This window comes from Agelaius phoeniceus, chromosome 4 (genome assembly GCF_051311805.1).
Source record: "Agelaius phoeniceus isolate bAgePho1 chromosome 4, bAgePho1.hap1, whole genome shotgun sequence".
Taxonomy (NCBI): domain Eukaryota; kingdom Metazoa; phylum Chordata; class Aves; order Passeriformes; family Icteridae; genus Agelaius; species Agelaius phoeniceus.
The window spans coordinates 4,937,697-4,960,173 of NC_135268.1; the positions used below are offsets into that span (position 1 = coordinate 4,937,697).

The following is a 22,477-nucleotide window of genomic DNA, read 5'->3' on the forward strand; positions in this document are numbered from 1 at the left end:
AGGAAACATCACAAAAATCCAGGTTTGATTGTGGATACTGTTTGATACAGTGCAGAAATAAAAGACCTATTTAAAGCACAGAGCTGCTCTTCCTAAAAATGTGGAATACACCAGATTTTGGGCTCCTCCTAATCAGCTACTTGTAATTTTTCTACTTAAAAAAGGGAAGTTTCCCTCTTTCAGCTCAGTCTGAGTTTTTCCTTATATTTACTCTCCCCTGACCTGCTAAGGAGGGGAGTGACAGAGCAGATTTGGTGGGCACTTGTTGTCCAGCTCAGCGTCAACCCACCACACAAACCAAGGAACCAAAATCACAGGGTTAAGCATGAGGAAGAAGGGGAAGGGAAAAGGGAAGGGAGAAGTGGAAAAAGAGATGGACCTTTTTGAGAGGTGGTAAAAAACTTAAAACAATCATTTTACTTATAAAATCTAAACCGAAATTAATCACAATCTCAAAAACATAGATCTTGCATATTTATACCAGGTTTCCCTTTGGAATACAATCACATTTTAAATCATGACTAAGCAGACTAAATAGTACTAGGTACTCTAATTTCTATTCATAATTTAAAGTATTTCTGAAGTGAGCAATCCCTGAGTGAAGAAAGAATGTAAACTCAGAGTATGTGTTCAGTAACATTTGCTTAGTGAAAAAAAAAAATCTTTAGAGTTGCTACTGTGGCTCACTATTAAATCTGAGTAGCTGGGTCTGAATGATTTATGTGCTAAGTTATTAAAAGTAAATCAAATAAACACATGGGAACACCAGTCAGTCCTTTTGCTCTTGCTAAATCCCCCTCAGGTTATTTCTCATATATCAGCAGTGTGGCCAAGCAGGCTGCAGGACTGCTCAAGTGTCATGATAATATTTTGGCATCTCCAATAAGCAGTGACAAAGCGGAAGGCTTGACACTCTCAAAAAGTGTTTTGGAAATGTTTATTCATGTAATTATGACAAGCTGTGTTAATTAATGCTGAAGGACCCTTCTCACTTTCCCAAAATTACACTTATCTTGGTGTCTTGAACATTTTCAGGATGTATTTGAAACCCTTAGAAATATATTTATGCACATGAAACATAAAACACCTTTTCAGAGCTGCAATCCTGCAGTCTTACTCTATTTTCTTATTCCAAGTTTCACAGTGATTAAGTTTCAACATCAGTTTCCTTAATGAGTCATTATATCTGAAAATGATTTTACTATAATCCATGTTGAATCACAGAATGGTTTGGGTTGGAAGGCACCTTTAAGATCAGCCAGTTCTAGGCTCCTGGCCATGGGCAGGGACACCTTTCTATAGATCAGGTTTGCTCAAGTAGAATGTGTCCCTCACTGTGGCAGGGACAAATTAAAGTTAAGTTAACCAAGTTTAAAAGATTTAAAATATATCTTCAGTCAAAAAGCCTTACTGGCATCATCTCAGGCTTTTTCCCTATGTGACTATTTTGCACAGAATATTGCAAACCATACATAAATTACATTCATTTTTATAAGGATATCTTTCACATTATGTTCTCTGTTGTGGAAACTTTCCCATACACAAAGAACATCCATTATATTTTACTTCATTCTAATCCCAGTTATGCTTGTCAGGATTCATGAAAGCTCAGTGCACTCATTCAAGCTGTGAGAGAGCAGACTTTAGAGGGCTATGCCTTTTTAGACTGCTCTTCTTTCAGGTTCATCTATGATGAAATAAATAGTTTGGGCCCATGTTGTTTCTCAAGGAGGCTTACAAAGAAATTGTCCATGTTTAGGATCTCAGCCAGTGAAATAATTTCCATTTCATATTCTTTCTTACTGGAACACCAAGATGGAAAATTCATCATATTTGCTGAAGGAATAAAAGATTATTTTCACGTAGGAGCATGCTCCCCAATTAACCAGTTCCCATGGCTGTCACAGACACACACAAATATCACTGGTTTATATCCCTAGATGTGTGTTCTGACCTGGAAAATTGTCACCATTTCTAAATGGAGATGTAGCTATCTGTGAAACTGCCTTGAAGAAGTCTACCCTTCACTTCTGAAGGCACAGCTCACAGTGCTCTGCAGTGTGACCTCTTTATCACACAGGACTTGGGAACATGCACAATTAAAGTTATTTGTTTGGACATTCTTTTCCTACCCTTATCATCACTTCCCTCTTAATTCACAGCTAACCTTCATATTCTGAAACAGGTTATGACTTTTCACAGAGTTACTCCTGAGAACTAACATTGCCAAGCATTTCTATTTCCAGTTATTTATTAATAAAAACAGAAGTTTCACATAAAAAGGATGTTAGTTCTCAGTGCTTTCTCTCCACATAAAACGTTGGCTTTCTTAAAAAACAGCAAAACCCATTAATATCCCATCATTTTCTTTCACCTGTCCTGGTGTCCCACCTAAGTTAAGTTGGTTGGTTTGTATTCCCAAGGATCAGGTTCTCAGCTAGACTGAAAAATAAAAGTTACTGGAAACCTTCAGGAGGGGGCCACCATTCTTCTCTGAAGGCCAAAAAATGGCAGATGAGAGTGGCAGTACATTTATGCCAGCACATTTACCACAGACAGTTCTCTTAAGCAATCCTCACATGAACTGCAGCCAAAACAGAGATTTCAGCTGAAGTTTTCAGTATTTGGATTGCCTCTAAATCAACAGAACACACAGAGAAAACATTTCTTATGCTGGGAAAAAATAGTTATTTTTAAATAGCTTCCATTTTCCTATTAAACAGAATAGCACTTTCATAAAGTAAAATACTCATATTAATGAGCCCTCTGTAGTGACCAACAGCAAAGAGTGAGGAATCAAATATGAGATTATTCTTATTGATTCTTATGTCATTACACTTGAGAAATAGTCTGCAGATACCATCTGCAGGTAAACCCTGGAATTAAATTGACACAAATTGCAGCCCAAGACCACCTCTGAGTTCAAAATTCAGTTCTATCCATTCCATTTTTGCCAAGCCATTTTCAAATTCCAGAAGAAATTTTAAAATCCCCACAAAAGAGTAATGTTATGATGGAGAAAAATAACTATTTACTAGTGCTACGGCTCATTTCAGATACCATTTCAGATTCTGAAAAAGCTTACTTGCATTTAAAAATTGAAAAAAAAAATAAGTTGCCATTGGGCATTACAAATGATATATAGCTAATTCTGTAAGTCCTTGGAAGTTAGGAAGAAATATATGAGTTTTCTTCTCAAAGTACAGGCACTCTATTCCCATCCCTACAATCAGAAAAGGTTAAGCTGTTCTCTGAGCCACTTATTTTTGGGTCAGCAAAGTAAGAGCACTGCTAAAATGTAAGGTTTCATCTTTCAACAGGAAATGTCTGCCTGGAGTAAGATTTTCTTTCACAGCAGCCCCGAGTTTATGGTAGCAATGGCTTGCACTGCAGGGAAGGTGAGGGAGAGAACAAGTACCAGGTATTGTGCCCAAAACTGGGTGGAAAAGCTGAACAACTTTTTGTAAAGCTGAACAACTTTTTTCCCTTCCATTCCAGAGGGAAAGTGGTAGGTGTTCTCCAACACTGCCTAATTTCTTTACTTTTATTTAGAAACGTATAATGTGTTCTTTTCTTGAGCACAAATGAAATCAAGAAACAAGAGATGGTTTTCCACTCACTTTTCCAAGCCTCTCTTAGTCCAACAGCTGTTTCCTCAGGGACACCTTCTCCACGCCACACTAAGCTCTGTCTCCTGTCCTTTTACCAGCTCCTACATCAGATTCTTTCATCTTTTCCTCATCTCTCCCACAGATAGGCAAACAACCAAAAAACAGAGGCTGGGAGAACTGTTACTTGCTTCCAATGCCTTCAGTGAGCCTTTCCTGCATCCTGACATCCTGTATGGGTGACTGCATGTCACCCTTTTGAGTGGCAGCAACACCTTTACAACTGTTTAATTTCCTTTAAGGCCCTAAAATTGCATTGATTCACTAATTCTTTTAGGCTTTCAGGAAACTTAGTTTTAGCTACAGAGTTTCTTTTCCTTACTTTGTTTCTTACATTTAAATAATTTTTACTATGTTTTAATAATGCATTTTAAAGCACTGATGATCAATAGGAAGAGGGTATTCCCCAGAAATCAGGACTATATGAAATAAGCAGAATACCTAGAAAGCAACTTTAGATTAATAGCTATCACTTGTTAAAAGGGAAAAAAATTACCAGAAGAGAATGCTGTTATCTGAAAAATTCAGATGGTTAGCCAGGAAAAGCCACGAAGCTTTTCAGAGTCACTAAGATGAATTGTAGATTTCTGAGGAACTGCCACTCTATTCATTGATTTAGTGGTTTTTCATGCTAACAAACCTCAGAGCATGAAAGATAAGGCTCTCATTTCATCAGTCACCTCCAAAGCACAGGTACAACTGGTGTCTGTATGGGCAGAGAAGAAAGCAGAAGTACACCATGGGTGATTTTCATGAGGCAATGGTACTTTTTTTTTTTTTTTGAGCCCCAAAAGCAACCAGCAGTGTTAACTTTTTATGAATATCTCCAAGTTACAGCAGCAACAATAGCATTAGATAATTCTAACACTAAAAAAAAGCTGAGGTCAAGTTACCTCCACTGTCAGGATGGAAGTCCTGTTTAAGCCCAGCTGGACTACCAGCTCATTTCAAGTTTTCTGCTGAATTTATATTGAGTGCTAATGATCTCCAGCTAATTCCAGATTGGAGTTAAGAGCTTACAACAGAAACTGACCTTTGCTGTCCCAGAGGAAAAAAGGGAGTGAAATGATTATCTGAGGCTATTTGTAAGGTCTGAAAACTCACTTAATGGATCAATAAATCAAAGAGTGAATGAAGCTGGTTTAGAAAGCAGGTGTGTGGATTCTAGTACTGAATAGGTGTTTCATGTGAAAGAACAGTGTGGGTTGTGTTAGACTGAATAAAATCAGCTGAACTGTGTCCTGTAAATCCCTAAAGCAGGATGACATTTGTTCTACCTTCTTGTAAGAACACAGTAAAACACCCTTGGACATGTGGCTTGCACAAAATGTGCCAGCATAATATGCATGTAATATATGGTGAGTTTTGATGCAGTACACTGGTAACAGATAAATGCATGAGTGTTTATCAAGGTGGATCAGTCAAGAGTTTCCAGGAAACATCAAAGACTGTTTAGTGCTCACACTTAGGACATTTTCTCATTTAAGACAGAATAATGTATCACTGAACCACCATTAAAGAAAAATGATGGACAGGACAAAAAGAAGACCAGCTTGCTTAGGAAAATTAAAAGCAAGTAAAGCCCTAAATCTCATCTTTCCTCTCCTGTGCATGGCATGAGGAAACTGTTTTTTCCAAGTGATACTCAGCTTGCCAGCAGATATAGAGAAAACTACCACAGGAAATGCTGCAAGAGCCACCCACATTATCCCAAGAGTGCTTCAGGAGTCCATTGGTAAATCAGTGGTCTTCATTCATGTATCAGAATATCTGTCCTGGAATATTTTAAGATGGTTTTATCAGTTTTGTCAGTTTAATTATTAAAATATGCCAGACTTGGGTTTTTGTTACAAAAAATGGTGGAAATAGTAGAGAAAACAGGCTTGCTCTCTGATAACACATAATACTTTAGTTTAGGTAAATTTGAAAGGCACTGCACAATGTGCTGTAGTGTACCACAATGCTCAGTGTTCACTCAGCAGAAAGATTTACTCAGTAAAATCACACTTTTTCCAACTCTTCTCATTCCATGCTGATGCATTACAGTGGAATAAGGCCAGAGCCTTATTCTATTTCATGTTAAATAAATAAACACAGAACAAGTAGGTAGCACACAAACCTATTTTTTACTTCACAGATCTCTTAAGACAGAGTACATATGAATGTCCCCTTGCCCCTAAAAACTTTGTAACAGCAGTCTGGAATATGATTCTTGTGGCAAAGCCAACTCCAAGCCAATACTTGCTGATATTATCACTGCAGCACCTTCCTCCATAGAAATTTGTCCCAGACAGTACATTTTTGAGCTAAATCCAATAATCATCCTGAAATAGCATTTTCCAAATGTTTTCCAGTCCATAACAGGCAGAGTCTAGTAAAGCATTTAGTATAACTTTGGTAGAAGGAAACCTGTACTTCCAGTAAATCTTTCTAAGCATTCAGAAAATATTAAATTGGAAGGAACTGTTAGTCTGTTGGGATGTGATAAACATTCAGTATCAACCTAGACAATTACAGAAGTTGCTTAGCATCAAATAAAGTCAGGTGCAAAATTCTTAGCTTAAATCAGGGAAATTATATGCACAAAGCCAGAATGAAGAATGATTAAGTAGCAGCTGCTAAGAGGTTTTAGGAGCACCATGGATCACCAGCTGAACATAAATCAAAGCTGTGCTCTGTGGAGAGAGCAGGCATCACATTGGGATGTGTTTTACAGAATTGCCTGAGAAAGGATGGAGATGGAGCCCTTCCTGTGACTGTGCCAGGAGGCTTCTGGATGCCTGCCCTGGAAACACCAAACCAGGAACAAAGTTCACCATTTAGGGAGTCTGCAAAGGGGTGGTGAGAGTGAGAATAAGTGATAAGGGGAGGGAGATGAGGAGACAGGGGACGGGGAGAAAGGAAAGGCTGAAGCTCCTTAATTAAAAGAAAGCAGGATGAGGGCGAGAGCAGTGTTCAAATAACAGAAATGAGAACAGCTCTTAAACCATTTGGACTTCCAGGAGCAAACAGCCATGAAGTTATGGAATTAAACTTCAGCAGCAAAGATGAGTTGTCCACTGGGGGGAGGCTAATAAAGCTATCAGGCAGGCCCAGGGAAAGCAAGGGCCCTCCATCACTGGAAGCCCTGAAGACAAATGTGTTAAGAGACACAGATGCACTTGATTCTCCCAGTGGGGCAGCAGAGACCTCAGCAGGCACTTTCCAGCCTTACAGTCAATTATCCTGTGCTTCTACAAAACCATTGCCATCACAGTATTATTCATCTCTTTAGAAACTATGCAGCCACTACTGAAATAAAATAAAGGGAGAAGAGGGGGTGATGAGTTTTTTTAATAAGTTTCTTGTGATGGATGTGAGTCCCTGATAGGCTCCTGGGTGCCTATTAAGGAAATCTCCAGATGGATACAAGTCTAATACTTCCCATTTTGTCTTCTTTTTTACCCTCACTACGATTATTTAGATTCCATTTTGTTTATGCTAATCTTAGTGCATCACATCCTCCACTCCAGCAATTTTCAAATGCAACCCCTCAGAACAGCCCAAGAGATCCCCCTGCATGATAAAGAAGTGCCAGGAATCTTTTTCTTCTTCTTCTTTTCTTTTCTTTTTTTTTTTTTTTAATGAACATGTTTTTGAGTTAATAATATGCTGAGGGAGCAGCTGCACTCAGCAAAACTCCAGCTATAAAACCCTGAAAAGCTTGTGTTTCTTTCACATCATACTGCAGCCAAGCCAGCTGAGCCTACATCTGCCTCAAATCACTGGCAGGTAAAGTTTGTGTCTCACTACAGGGAGGTAGTCCCACTGGGTTATTTTATTTATTTGAAGCAGAGCAAACTGAAACATTTGGTTTAGCTTGAAATCATGTTTCTCCCCAAAGTTCACATGAATTTCAACTGACTTTTTTTTTTTCCTCCTCTTTTTGCACTGTTTTGTTTTGATGTGCCTGATTTTACTGTTTGTGCTGCATACTTGCAGCCACAAACAAAAGCCATAGAACTGGTGGGGGATTGCCATGGCTCTTTGTGCTGCCATGTGCTTCAAGGACCACGACAAAGGAACGTGGTGCTTGTGTTTGTAAATTCTGAAACACAGAAACCCAAGGTGGGCAGCACCAAGGCCAATTTGAGTTAGCAAACTCTAAAACTGGTGGGGAATATACACATATAACAGCAATCCAAATATCTCAGCTTTTCTCTTTTTCCAGCCCTGTTAGCTTTTACTGGTTTTGACGTTCCTCTTGCTATTTGCATCCACATTCCCTGAAATCATTTCTGTTCCCATAAATCCCTTCTGTATTGCCAACATTGCATTGAGTTTGTCTTTTCAGATGGTCATTCCAAAGAAATGCTGTGAAAAATCATTTTCCAAGCTCTTAAATCACGCCTGCACATACCACCCAGCTGATCTGGGGAGTACTGCTCGACCAAATTGTCATGTTCAAGGTTAACAATGCCAGCTAAAGCAAACATTGGCCACAGGTCAATGCAGATCTTGCTTTGCCCTGCAATCCTCCCTGCTCGTCCTTGGTTACCTTCCTGCTCCCACCTCCCCCTGACTCAGGAACTTCAGTCACACAGATTTGAAGGTTGGCTTAAATAAGCTCCTTTAGCATCCCTCTCCAGCATCAATGACTCTTTCTCCCACCTCAAGAAATACCAGATGAAGCTGTTTAAGGATTTTTCTGATCTGTTCATCTACACTTTTGAAATTATACCTTGTACTTATCTTTCCACATGAGAGTTTATTCTGGAGTCATTGAGTCAATGCATTTAGACAGAAAAAAAAAAAAAAAATTATAGGAACTTCAACAATTATCCTGGAGGAAAATAACATCAGTAAGTTTGACCAGATCAGTTAATTACAAATATCAGAAGACACTGATGGGAAATATTTTGTTGCTTCTTGACTGCTTTGAGAGGAAGAAGAGGGAATTATTTGGGAAAAAGTTTGAAATGAGTGAATAGATTTCACTGCATGAATGAAAGCAAGAAATTAGTGCCCAAGCCCAGTGGAAAGACCCAAATAAAATACTTGCACATGGAAAGAGAATGCATTTTACTTGTGTTCATAAATAAAACATATAAACACTGGATTTTGGACTTTGTAACTCAGTGGAAATGTGAGTCAGAAAGTGTGAATTTATGTCATCAGATGCAGCCACTGACCTACTTGAATTAAAAAGACAGTTTTGACACGATATCAAGAACAACAGAGCAAAAATGAAAGCCAACAGAAAATGAATTTTCTACTCATTTTAAAGCAGTCATATGATCTCAGCTTTGAAAGCAGACCTCCAGCAGCTTTTAGCTGACTTTCATGGGACAGTAATTCATGACCCAGGGATCAATGACAGCTGCCAGTTCTGCTCAGAACACTGACAGTGGCTACCTGTTGGCCAGTGCACCTGTGACCCTGCAGTGAAAAAGCCACAGAGATCACAGATCAAGCAGCATTTGCTGCAGACATTAGTAGGAAAAATAAAACAACAAAGGCACAACACAAACCACATGTATAATTTGGCAAACAGAAGCATAAAAGTGCCAAACGATCTTTGACTGTCATGGACTCAGAAATGTCAAGGACTCAACCAGTCTTTAGTTCAGGAATACTGTGAGGTGTATTTTGTTCACCCTTCACACATACTGATCCTCTGAAAAATCTCCAAGGGGTAAAATCCTACAGTCTTTCATTAAGGATTGGTTAAAAGCTTAATTATATGCATAGTTGTCCACAGAAATCCAGGTGGGAGACACTTTGTGTCATTTATTATCATCTATACACGTGGCTGACATTTTGGCTTTTCCCCCTTTTGCTCCTCATTTATATCACTGCATTAACCATAGGGACACGCTGATCCTTGCTGATAAAGTCAAGAAAAAATTCTTGCTACCTTACTCGGTGTCCTGTCACAGTTGAGATGGCCACAATGCACAGAGCATCACCACACAACTTCAGAAGGTTTCAGGTATTCACCCACAGAGACTAACACCCTGTCTGTTGCCACCGCTTGGGGCGTGGCATCCCGGGTCAAGGACGGTTCTGTGGCGGCGCCTCTGCCACACGGGCCAAGCACACGCACACACCAATGTGGTGGATGGTACCTGGCATTTATTAATGGATAGGGAGGGTCTTTTATAACAGGGGGTAACGGTCAGTAACGGTCAGTAACGGTCAGTAACGGTAAAAGGGGAGGGGTTCCGCCTGAGCATAACCTCGCGATATCTTGAGACCTCGCGATATCTTGAAACCTCGCGATATCTTGAGACCTCGCGATATCTCCCCACACCTGTCCCTTCAGAAGGCCGCAGGCATCTGCCCTTCTTGTCCTTCAGCCCAGCCTTTGATCCCCTCCTGTTGATGCCCTGCACCTGTGTGCCCTCTGCTCCCTTTGGTGCTTGCTCAGTGCCCCTGGGCACTCCTTACCTTCAATGCTGCTCACACCTGCAGCCCATTGGGGATGAGGTTTGTCCACAGCCCCACCCCAATTACCACAAACTGTGTGCCTATAGTATCCCATAGTATTAGATAAAAAATATTAGACCTAACTTTTTTTTTTGCTGTTACTTCCACTACCTTCAACTAACTCCTGATCTATTTACAGAACCATTGCTTTATGCCTTGTATGTACATTTTCCCAATTAATTGACTCATGCTAGGTCATCTGATTTTATTCCTAGAACCCTGCTCCTGTACTTTTTCATGGTTCCTTTTGGATTTTCAGGACCATGATTTATTCCAGACACTTCCTCTTCTTGTCACTTTTGAGATTAAGGTTTACTTGCTAGAGTGTTTGTGTTTTCTCCTGGCTCCTTGTCCTTATTTTCCTTTCATAGACCTGGAACACTGCAGCCCTAATTTTGCTAAAAGAGACTTTCTTGAATCCCTGAACTGTCTGATTCTGATGATTTACTTTTTTTTTTTTTTTTTTTTTTTTTTTTTTTTTTTTTTTTTAGGTTGGGGATAAATACTTATTAAGGATGGGGGAAGGTATTAATTTTGGAAATAAAAACATTTCCAATATGACATGCTGTCTTCTGTAGTGCAAAATGGTGACATGTATCTCACTGCCTGATCCCCTGAGTTTGCAAAACTTCCTTTTTCATGTTGTAACTCACATGTGCTGACATAAAAAAAGCAAACAAGCAAAGGCCAAGGATGTGTAAGAGACAATTCTTATGGATATAAAAGGAGAAAGGGCAAGGTATATATTGCCTGACAAATCCTTCCCTGACTACCACCAGTGGATTCACAGTGTGAATTATAGAGCACTTGCTGTAATTTGCTTCTAAACTTTCAAAAAAAACCTTCTTTTGAGACATTCAAATTGACTGTACAAAAGGTTTATGGCATTTATTTGCCATCATACACATGAAAACGTACAACAATTGCACAGATGGGCAGTTTCATGTGCTTTTCATTAACTTTTTTTCTTTTTAAACACACCTTCTTTGCTCGAGCTAGTTTCTGCTGGTTTTGTTTTACGACATGATGGTTTATAAAATTCCTGTCAAACCATGTTACTGTTTGATCATGCTAAGAACAATCAGGGTAAGTGCTGCCAGTTCCAGTTTTCCATCCCAGCCAAGTCACAGTGTACATATGGTGCAAGATGTGAAGGAGCACAAAAACTGATTAGCGTGCAAAGTGCAACGCAGAGGTCTTTACTATTCATCATTAATGTCAGAGTGGATTTGCAGAATCAAGAGACTTCTCCCACAGCCATAGCAGTTTTGCACATAACCACACAGAGAAAAGCCAACCAGAAATTATGCAACATGTGTGAGCATGGTCTTCAGCCATGAGCTCCTTTTCAGAAAGGGAAAGATTGTTCCTATCACATTTTCTTGCTAACTCCTCCTAAAGGTTCAGGAAACATATGTCAAGACAGCTTTCCTTAATTCAGAGCAAATTCAGAGCACTGAACTTTCCCATGCATTTCCTGGAAAAGCTTTACTTCCTGAAAATGCTGCTGCATCTGCCCCAGAAGACCTGAAGCCCTCTCCTTAAAGCTTGCCACAAAAGAAATGAAGATGATCACTGTCATCTTTGGACTTTGTGTAATTAGATCCTAGAGAGCTCACAATTCTCTTTTTTCTTCTGTATTTCATAGCCAAATGTCCAAGTGTTCTTTCTGATAATTCTTTGCCTTTTTACACGGGAAAAATCTAAATTCAGATTAATCTCTACATTTAAAGACTTATTTGACAGTCACCCAGGAAATTCTTTGTGTACTTTAACTATTCTGCATGTGCAGACATTAGCAAAGAACACCTGCTCAATGGCCTAAAAGGCATCTCTTCAGCAGGAACTTTCAGAAGTGAATCCTCAGGAGATTACTCACAGAGTGACAAATTTTAAATATCTTTCTTGCCAGGCAAAAATCTCATTTCAAGCAGCCAACACGCTTGTATGCTTGACAGGAATGAGCAACAATTTATAGTACATTGCCTGCTTCACTGGTTAATATAAGAAACTGACACCTATACATGTCAAAATTCATACAGAGCTGTGTCACCACAGGAATTGTTTGGGGAGCGCTGCAGCAGGCACAATTCCATCACAATCTCCAAAAAGTGTGCATATCCACCCCTTCTGTAGGCAGTCTGGCTCCCTGAAATCACTTAGGACCCTCAAGAAGATCCATGATCTTTGGGAGAAGATGAAAGACAGAAAGTTCATAGGCAACAAATTAATAAAGAAGGCTCTCAAGTGACTTCTGTGCCAGATGATGTTCTTGAGGTGCCTGATGAACTATAATCAAATATATCTGATTAACCAAAGGTGACTCCAAATATGTGGAAACCAAATAAATACAGTGGCTTGTAGCCTCATCATTTTGCCTCATGAGCCAGTCAGACCTCCCAAGTTAAGCAGTGCTGAGCCAAGTGTGAATTTAAATAGGAGACTCTCCAAGGAAAACTGAGTGCATGTGCTGAAGGAAACAGTGCTGGTAGTCCCTGTCTGTCTGAGTTACTACTGAGCTAAGGTGCTTGCACAATGCCAACAACACAGGACTGAGGCTGTAGAAAGAAACTCAAATCTTTGAACCCTAGCTCCTAGAGCTTATTAAAAGTCCCTCAACAGTATTTTGAAAATTAATGATGTCCATGTAGCGAAATTTCATAGTAGATAATTATAAGACAACAAATATCCTGGCAGTCTGGAGTGGATACAGCATTTTCTTTCATTTCCTCCCTATTAAGTTTCATGAAGTATTACTGTAAGGAATTACAAAGTTCTACTCAAGAGGTGAGTTCACTCATGTTCTAGTGTTAAATAAAAAAAAAGATTATAGCATATTGTGCTGGAATCACATTCATTATTTTTTTTAAGCCCCGTGTTACTTCTTCTTTGAAGTTAGTTTCTTACTCACAAAGAGCATAGTAAGAAAATCTCTTTGGAGGACTTGGTAATGCATGAAGCCAACTGAGGAACTCGTGATTCTTAGAGCAGTTTAATCTGGAAGGGTCCTCAGGAATTCATGTAATCTAATCACCTGGTCAAACCAGAGCCAATGCCAAAGTTAGGTCTGGGTGCCCAGGGCCTTGCAATTTACAGGCACAAATAATACTCTCCCAATTTCATATGTCATATGAAAAAAAAATAGCTAGGGAGAAATTGTTGTTCTTTACTTGCTTTGGGAAAAGCCTGTGCTATAGCATTCCTCAAATTCCTATTCGAATGTTGCTCCATTTTGTTGGCACTTGAAAGTTTTTGTGCACTCACAGCCTAATGCAGTGTGATGAAAGTTATTAATGCCAGCAACTCAGAATGTTCACTGGCATGAGTCTGTGAAAGATACACATGAATTCAGGATTAGAGATAAAGAAAGCATGGAAAAGACCCTAAAACTTCGAGGCATGGTCGTATTGTCAAGAATAGCAAATGAGATATTGACACTCTTCTGAAAACTGCTGGTAATTGATTCCCAAGACATAGGTGTTAAGTAAATACATTCATATTTCTGGTGCCAAGTGTAATGCCAATTACCAGTAGATTGAATTAAATCTGTAGATGTTCCTGCATAGAAGAGGCAATTAGCAGTACCTCAGGAAAAAAAAAAAAAGATACATGAAGAAAAAAAGGTGGGAGAGAATTTTGGACTTTTACGCCAAACACTACCCAAATGACTTATATTCAGTACATTTGTCCTTCACATAGCTGCAATACATGGATTATTCATTTGACCATCCTTTATTAGTCCTAAAAGTGTTCTCCTCACTGCAAAAGCACAGAGGCAGTCTGAGATGTAAGCTCTATCAGCCAGACTCAGAGGAGCCAGAACGCACCAGGAATCTGTGGGATGGGATCATTCACACTGGTTTTGTGCACGGTTCCGTGCATTTGCTGCTTAATAGTTCTGCAGATTGCTGTTACCATGGGACAAAAGGAACTTTTTTAGGAGCACTTTAAGTGAGAAAAGGGTGATTCCTTTGGCTATGACTAATGTAGGATCATGAATACCTAGCCAGAACCATTTCCTGACTTTGTACTTGGGGAAAACCTAGGGTGCATCACCTCCCTGACCTTCCTGTCCTGGCTCCTGTGGAAAGAAAGGGACAAACATAGGCCAGAAGGTCTGTGGGTGATGTGAGACAAGGAGGGTATGGCATGCTGCAAACAGCACAAGCCCATACTCAGATTTTGTGAGGACTGGAAATTATTAAAAGTTACAACCAGCCCGTGGCACAGACACTCAGCTAGTCCAGCTCTTCCCACTAACACAGATAACCAAACCAACAGCAGAGAACAGCGGGCCTGAATACAAATTTACTCAAGTCAGTATATCTGATTCTATCTCTGCTTCCTCCCATCTGTGTAATTAGGCCTCTGCTTCAGCTTGCTGAGCCCATGAAGTGTCATTTGCATGAGCTCAGCAAATCTTTGAGGCACACCTTCCTGACAGCAGCCACAGCTGACCACCACGCCTGCCAAGTGACGGCTGCCAACGCTTACTGCTCCTTACCTTTTGTGCCATTTGGATCAGGTTCTCTTCTTCACTTCTGCTCTCCAACTCCAAGAAGTAACCTGTAATTCATCAGCTTTGGGGAAAATATGTGTGATCTCATGAATGCTGGATGTTGTAAAATATTGTTTTGCTGGTGAGGAGACAGAGGTCTGTACACCATTAGTCTAGTAAAACTCGCAATTTTCCAGGGGTTTGCCAAGCAAGTCTTGAATGCCTCAAGTCTTCCACAGTCTATTTGATATATCAGGAGGGAGAGACAGTAAACTATCCATGAGGGTAGCAAGCACAGATCATAGCATCAAATGCATGACATTTATACACTATAAACTCACTTTAAATACCCTCCTACAACAAGTACTGTAACATTAGAGAGGGCAAAGTTGGAGAATACTGATTGTGACCATGTGTAGAACAAGGATAATTTATTTTTAGCTTGGTATTTCTGTTCTAATGCAATACTACCACCCAACATAGATGCATATGGATTTCTAAAACATTATCTTATATTTTAAAAAGCTGCCATAAGCAAGAGCCAGAAAATGAATAGGTGCACGTTTGGTTTACATCATCTTAGAGGTGCATAATTCACTGAGGGAAGGGAAAACTTATATTCCCTTCATGGATTCACATGAATTCATGTTTTCCTCTCCACCCCAGGGTGCAATTCCAAAATTTATTCCATTATAATAACAGGCTGTCAATACCTCTATTTCAATATTGCAGAAATTGGCAGCCTTTGGAAAATAGCAATTAAATCACTGCCAGCACCATCAGAGGGCTTCCACTCTTTGCTGCCATGGCACTGAGTAGTCTGAGGAGAGCAAAGTTACAACAAGGATGGCAATGAGGAGGGGAAAAGACAACTTTCCCTTTACACCTGAATTTAGTCCCAGGTTATTTTACAGTTCTTCACTGATACAAAGGCCTTGTGCAAGGGTTGTATACTGTATTTGTGAAATACTTGAAAGGCAGAAGTGGGACACCCACCTTTAAATTCCTGCATTTGGTATTTGCTTGCATGTTTGGTACTTCCACTAAGAGGAGGGGCCTACCAGGAGAGGAAAGCTCACAGTCATCTTCTGCTCAAACTTTTATGACAGAGACTCACAGTCCTTCTCATCCATCATATACAGCTCCAACTAAAATCCCTGTCAAGACAACCATAGCATGCTTTAATCCAAATTGACTGTGTCTTGTTCTGCTTCTTAAATCTATATGCAATTACATTTTCTATTCAAGTGTCTGAGACCTTGGAGACCTTGTTATTTGGATGAGTTCAGCAAATCTCTGAGGCCCACACTTCTGACAGCAGCCACACTTGAATCTTTCACTTTGGAGAAAATGATGATTGACAACCTATGTAATGACTAAAGCATAGCTCTACTGGCTGCACTTTCTCTCTCTGAACCCCCCCAAATAGTTACTCAAATGAATTTTTTTCAAAAGAGTCTGAAGAGAAAATCTGAGCACAGCTGACTGCCTACTGCAGAAGCTACTTACCTTGTGAAAATCAAGCTCCAAGTGCATCATTATATTTGTTATTTGGGCTAGTGATTATACTGAAAGAGTGACTCTTGCATTTCCTGTGAAAAACTGCAAAGGCTTCCATGACATTCCTGGAAAGAAAAAAAAATTCTGCATGAGTTTCATTTCTTTTCTTCATTTGTTTTTATCTCTGTCATGGTTTAAGCCCAGCCAGCAACTCCCACCCCTCCCCTAGTGCAAAGAGGAGGAAAATCAGAAAAAAAGTAAAGCCCACAGGCTAAGAAAAGAGAAGTTTAATAATTGCAATAAATTCAACAATAATCATCATAATAGTCATGAAAAGGGAGAATAACAAAAAGAGGGCAATCAAGGCAGACAAGTGATTCACAACACAATGCTGAGTGATGCCCATCCCATCCCCAATCACTGATCAGAAACTTCCACCAAACTTCCCCAGTTTACACACTGAGTGTAATGATCCATGGTGTGGGACAGTCTATGGAACAGCCCCTTGAGCAGCTCAGATCAGCTGTGCTGGCTATGCTCCCTCCCCAGTCCTTGTGTACCTGCTGGCTTGGCAGAGCACTGGAAAAATCCTTGACTCAGCAACAACTAAACCAGCAATGTGCTACCAATGCCATTCTCATGCTAAATCCAAAACACAGCACCAGGAATAAAATTGACTCTATCCCCCCCAAACCAGGACAACCTCCCATCCTGAATTTTTGTTGCCAGGCCAGACTTGGCCAGTGGTGGCTCCATCCATACTGAAAATGTGCACAAAAAGGACTGGGACAATTTGTGACAATGTGTGCATAATAAGGTGGGAGGAGAGATTCTGGCCAGCAGTTTGTTCATCAAAATGCTGAACTTCTACCCCAGGAAAATGCCATAGGAACTTTCATCATGAGGCAGATGTTTGCCTGCCTCCTTACCCAATTTCCTTACCTTCTCAACAAGGGAGAGCAGAGCCAGAAACTGGTATTTGAGTCCAGATATGGCATGTATTCCAAATTTGATGACTCAGTCTCGGAATTATTCCCTCTGGGTTTAGATTTTAAAAGGCCACTGTGGTCTCTGCCAGCTGGTAATGTCAGAAACACGAGTACTGCTGTTAGTGTTTAACAGGTAATACTGCTTACTTCATGAAATGGGTTTTGTTCCAGACAGGGATTTAAATTTATTTGTTTTAATGACTCAACTTGTTGACAAATAAACATTTGACAAAAAATGTATAATATAATCCTGGCAAACTACACCACCACAACTTTAGCTTTGCTTTAAATTTGAATTCAGCTATTTATTACATCACCCTTTGCCAGAATTGGGCAGTAAACCACTTTCATATTCAGAAGAATGTTTCCATTTAAAATTTACATTTAAAATTGCAATAAAATGCTGGATCTCATTCTTTTGGAGGGAATTGTATTGCATGACATTAGCTACATTTCTAGAGAAATGCATTCTGCTTCCTGTATCAGTTTCAATTATCTGGGTGCATTACTCACCCATTTTTATCATGGAATGTTAAAGTTAGTGCAACTCCAAGTGTCACAAACCACAGCTACAAAACAGATTGGTTAGCTGTTAATTATTTAAATACTGCATCCTGTGCATAATGAATTTCTTACCTACAATCATGATGTATTATTGACAGCTTGGAAGACTAAATCTATGGCTGCCCAGCATAATTCTGAAATATAATTTATAGTGGTTATTTGGAGAACTATATTGAGTACATTAAAGCCATATGGTACTGTGGTTTCATCCCCAAGAGATGCCTCATCAGCTAAGAGAAGCATTATGATCAATATGTATATTACTCATTTTTAATAGAGTGTACTAAGCTGTAGAAGATTATTGTTCCTGCCAGTTACTTGAAAATATGAGGTGCAACAATTATTTTAAGATTGTTGGAGAGTTACAGTATTCTCAAGATATAGAAAATATGTCTTTGTTTTGTTATGCTTAAAACCTGAAACATTCTCTAGCAGCTGAAATCCCCCAGAAAATAGTCTGTCTAACTAGAAAAGCTAAAACCTATAAAAGGTAAAAACCTTATTGGAGCTGTAATGCTCAAACAATTTGCTAAATATGGCTTCTCGGAAGGGAAATAAAATGAGTTAGAGACAAAAAGATGAGAACATTGTTTGCCATTTCTCTTGGCAAAAGGATGCAGCATCTGCCACAATTATGCTTATTTCACTGTTAAAAATAAAAAGTGGCAAATATTACAATGATTGTTGCAGCCTTAGCAATCAGAGAATGCTGGATCTTTTTAAGACTCATGTTACATATTCCTCAGTGCATTAAGAAAAATACCACATCAATAGCAAGTATTTCATTAACCTCTGACCTGGTGGAAGCCTTTGCAACTGCAGACAAAGGAAACTGCTCTGCATAGCTAAGCATGAAAAACCACAGGCATGAAAGATGAGCATAAATTAAAAAAAAAAAAACAAAACAACAAAAAACAAACAAACAACAACAACAAAAAAAGCCACAAAGCCAAATTTCAGTTATTCCAGGAAAAGCAGAACCGCAAATGTCACAAAGCGGAGTGTGAAGAAGATAAGACACATCAGGAGCTGGGAGCAGAGATGGGGAATAAGGAGTGGGAAAGTCTGTGCCCCACTGGTGACCCAGGAGGTAAATATTACCTTCTTACCCAAAATATATATAAATATTATAGGTAATATAAGGTAAGGTAATATTTATATATACCAATATATAAATATTACGTTATTACCCAAAAGGTAAAAATTGCCCTCAGCACAGGGCAATTCCTCCAAGTCTGAAGACATGGCTAAGGGTCAGGTTTAGAGGAGTTTCAGCTGGAATGGGAAGCTAAGCGCTAGATGGAGAGTTTAGACTTAAAACTATGTCAAGAAGTGCATTTGCATGGTGCTCCACCCACACTAATAAATCCTTCGGTGACAATTCAGGTTCAGCTCTTTGAAAGTTGTCTGGAACTTTCACCCATTTCTTTGAATTGATGAAAATGAAAAGCTTTTAAACTGAGTTGCTTCTTCAGCTTCCGGTGGGGAGGATGCAACACAGCTCCGCAGTCAGTTAAGCTTGATCAACTTTAAAAATCCTTTCTAAAAGAAGTAGCTCCTTACAATTTGATGTGACTGGATGCTCTTAGATTCATCTGTATTTTGTTCCAAGAAATGTTCACTGTTTCGTTGAATACTTGATTCAGTATTTTCTAAAAGCTGACTACATGAGAAGAAAACCACTTTGATTCTGAAATACTATCACAGAAGTATGCTACCAGGATACTGAAAACCACCCAAGTGCTACGACAGAAACCCTCATGTGCTTTGTATCCTCTTAAAGGCCTCAGGTGGACTTCAGCTGTCATGATACATGATGGCCCCCAGGCTTTTCCCGTTTGTGTGTTCCTCACCAAAACCTTCAGCAGTCAGTGATCTGCTATTTATCAGTCCCTCACCTGCCCTCTGATAAACTGGGGGTGCCACAAGTCCCTGGGAAGCTCAGCAGACACAAAGAACAGGGCTGATAGGTCAGAAATACCATGCACTTGTGAGGACAGCTGTAGCTTTTCTGAGATAGCTCTTTTACAGGGAAAAGCATTCTCCAAGCCATCCTATTTAGATGCCCTAGAAAACCATTAAAAAACTGGAAACATTCTTACAGACAGTGGGAGCTAAAGCTAGGCAGAGTTTCTAAGCATGCACATGTCTTTTTCAAGCAATTGACATCTTCTTCCACAATCCTCAGTTTTATTTCTTTCCAAACCTTCTCTCCCATCTCTTCCCTCCTGCATGATCTATATGTTATGTTAAACAGTCATCCCTAGCACATTTTTTGCTTCCCCTCTCAGTTCCAGTTAATGCTGCCAATGCTTTTTGTGTATTCCTAATCTCTGTTTTTGTCATGCATCTTGCATTCATACAGATGCTTTCAAATACTTATCAATCCTCTTCACCCTCCACAACAATACTAGTTCCTATTCCTATTTCACAAACATTCTCTCTTGATAATTTTTCCTTTCTTTTTTCTCCTTTGGACACAGAGTGCCAGTTTCAGTGCTGAATCCCAGTTTTTCTGGGACAGATTCCTTCCCTTTCCTTTTGCTTTGTTTTTACCCCTCAACATTTATTTCTGTGCCAGAGCCAGAGGTTCTTCATCAAGACCTACCTCCTGAGACAGTTTAATGCATAAGTGCTTCTTTTCTTTTCTTGCAATGCTGTGTGGCCTGTGAAATATTCATTAAATAAGCTTAAGCAACTGTTGCATTAATTGCCTCTGCAAACTATTTTGAAACACTTCAGGTTTTAATCTCCCTCATGTCCATGATACCAAGTTTTCCTTGTGTCACTAGAAGTGTTCCTGGAAAAAAATGTTTCTGTTACTCTTTTTCAACATTAATTCAGAGTAAAGCTATATTTTGGATTGGAACAAGTCCAGTACTGTTATTTTTGGTGATGGACAACACTTTCTTCCTCTGGGAGATAAAAAGGTCAAATTATAGCAAGCTGTTTTGCCTTGCTGCTTCAGGCTGCCTCTGGTCCAAAAGATGAAATCATAACAAAGCAAATGCCTCAACTAACTAAATAATCAAGCACATCACTACTTAGAGAGAGGAGTAGAAAGCTGCAGGGTTGAAGAATCAGAAGGCTTGCAAAAATTAGCCTGTGTACATGTGGCAATGAGTCTTCTTGAAGTTTCCCTGTCTGTTTAAAAGAGAAACAACAAGTCAGTGCTACAGACAAACATAACCTGATGTACAAAACACACTGCAGACACCCATTTGGAGGTACTTATGGGAAAAGACAGAATTGTCATGAACAGGCAAGGAAAACACCACAGAGAGAAAGTTCATACAGGGTGTGAGATTTCACCTTTTCAGGAACTCTTAACTGTCAACCTCTTTTCCCTCTTCTCAAATCTTTCAGTGGAGGCAACATTTGACTCTGGAGAGAGAGAGAGAGAGAGCCATGGGAAACACAGCTGATAAACCTAAAGGAAAGCCATTGCATTGTTACACAGGAGAAAGAGGATGAGATGAGAAAGGCACAGTTGCCCAACAATGCCAACAGTGCAGCTCAATTGCATTTTGCTAACAGAGGACTAGAGTTGAGAATGACATATTTGGTGAGTGCTCAGAGTCCAAATAAAGTGTTGAAATAACACTTTATAACAGTTATAACACAAAATTAAGAAATTTGCATAGAATTTGAGAATGAAAGGGCATATCCCAAACACCACTCACTGTGATATATCTAGTCAAATTTGAAACTATAATTGAAACATTTTGTGCTACCAAATACAAGAAGGAATATCACTACAAGTGGCACAGATGTCATGGATGTATCCCATAGAATTCCTAGTGAAACAACTGTGAATGTTGACAGGAGAGGGATGGTTTTCAGAGGGCCCCATGACCACCCTAAGCAGAATTTCTTTCTCTACTTATCTGATCCAACAAGGCCCTTCTTAGGCTTTTGCATGTTTTAAGAGAATTAAAATCAAACTATCATCCTTGGAGATGAAGTTGAATACATGAATAGTAGCTTCCACCCCCCTATGCTCAAAAAATTCCTCTTTATCAGCTGGTCTGAATTAGCAAGTCAAAAGAATTACAGCATATGAACAGGGCAGGGGAGAGCTGCTAAACCTGACACAGCCAAAAATAGACTTTTGGAGGCCAAAAGCATATCACAAGCCTGATATTAGAAGATGAAGTTCCTGAAGGTCTGTGTCTGAAGTATAGGACCTGGAATCACTCACCAGTCCCAGATGTATCCTGACTCCACTCTGCCCAGGATCCATGTCAGGATGAAGGTTGAGCACATGCCACCTGCCAGACAACATGATTTCCAAGGGAAAAACAATTAACAAACCTTGCCTCCAGACTTCATACAGATCAGATTTACTGCTCCACCTAGACAGAGTCTTTAAGTTCTCTTAGTAATAGCCAGTTAATTAAATCAGCACAGAGCCCTTTCACTGTTGTTAACCAGCCCAGACTACTAGCACAGTCTCATTTTCCAACATGAGCAAACCCATGTCCCGGCTCCTGGATGCCCTGAAATAAGAAAGATCCTGAGAGTCTATAATTAACATTTTATCTCAGTTACACTTGCATGAGTCTGGAGTAAATTCAGGGAGGAAAATGGAGATATTTCTGATTCCAAGCCATATAATTCAGGTGAGGGTCTGACCACCCAATATGTCTGCAAACTCTCATGCCCACTTAGGCATGAGCCATGTTCATTTAGGCAGCCAGCTTGCACCTGGCTGGTTTATAATTTCTACCATTTCCTTTTTCCCCTGTCAAATCTTCCTACCCTCAATAGATGCAATTCATGTTCTTTTG

The 22,477-nt window shown here is 39.6% G+C and overlaps 1 long non-coding RNA gene across 1 annotated transcript in view; it reads right to left on the minus strand.

Annotated features, from left to right (window-relative positions):
* LOC143693800 (uncharacterized) overlaps window positions 1-21,931 on the minus strand; it is a 193,830-nt gene extending 171,899 nt beyond the window's left edge. Inside the window, exons 1-5 of the long non-coding RNA XR_013181755.1 lie at window positions 21,889-21,931; window positions 21,000-21,071; window positions 17,077-17,212; window positions 16,144-16,259; window positions 14,641-14,874 (exon numbers count right to left, since the gene is read on the minus strand). This is a non-coding gene — a long non-coding RNA (uncharacterized LOC143693800). The remainder of the gene's footprint in view (window positions 1-14,640; window positions 14,875-16,143; window positions 16,260-17,076; window positions 17,213-20,999; window positions 21,072-21,888) is intronic.
* Between the last annotated feature and the right edge of the window lie 546 nt (window positions 21,932-22,477).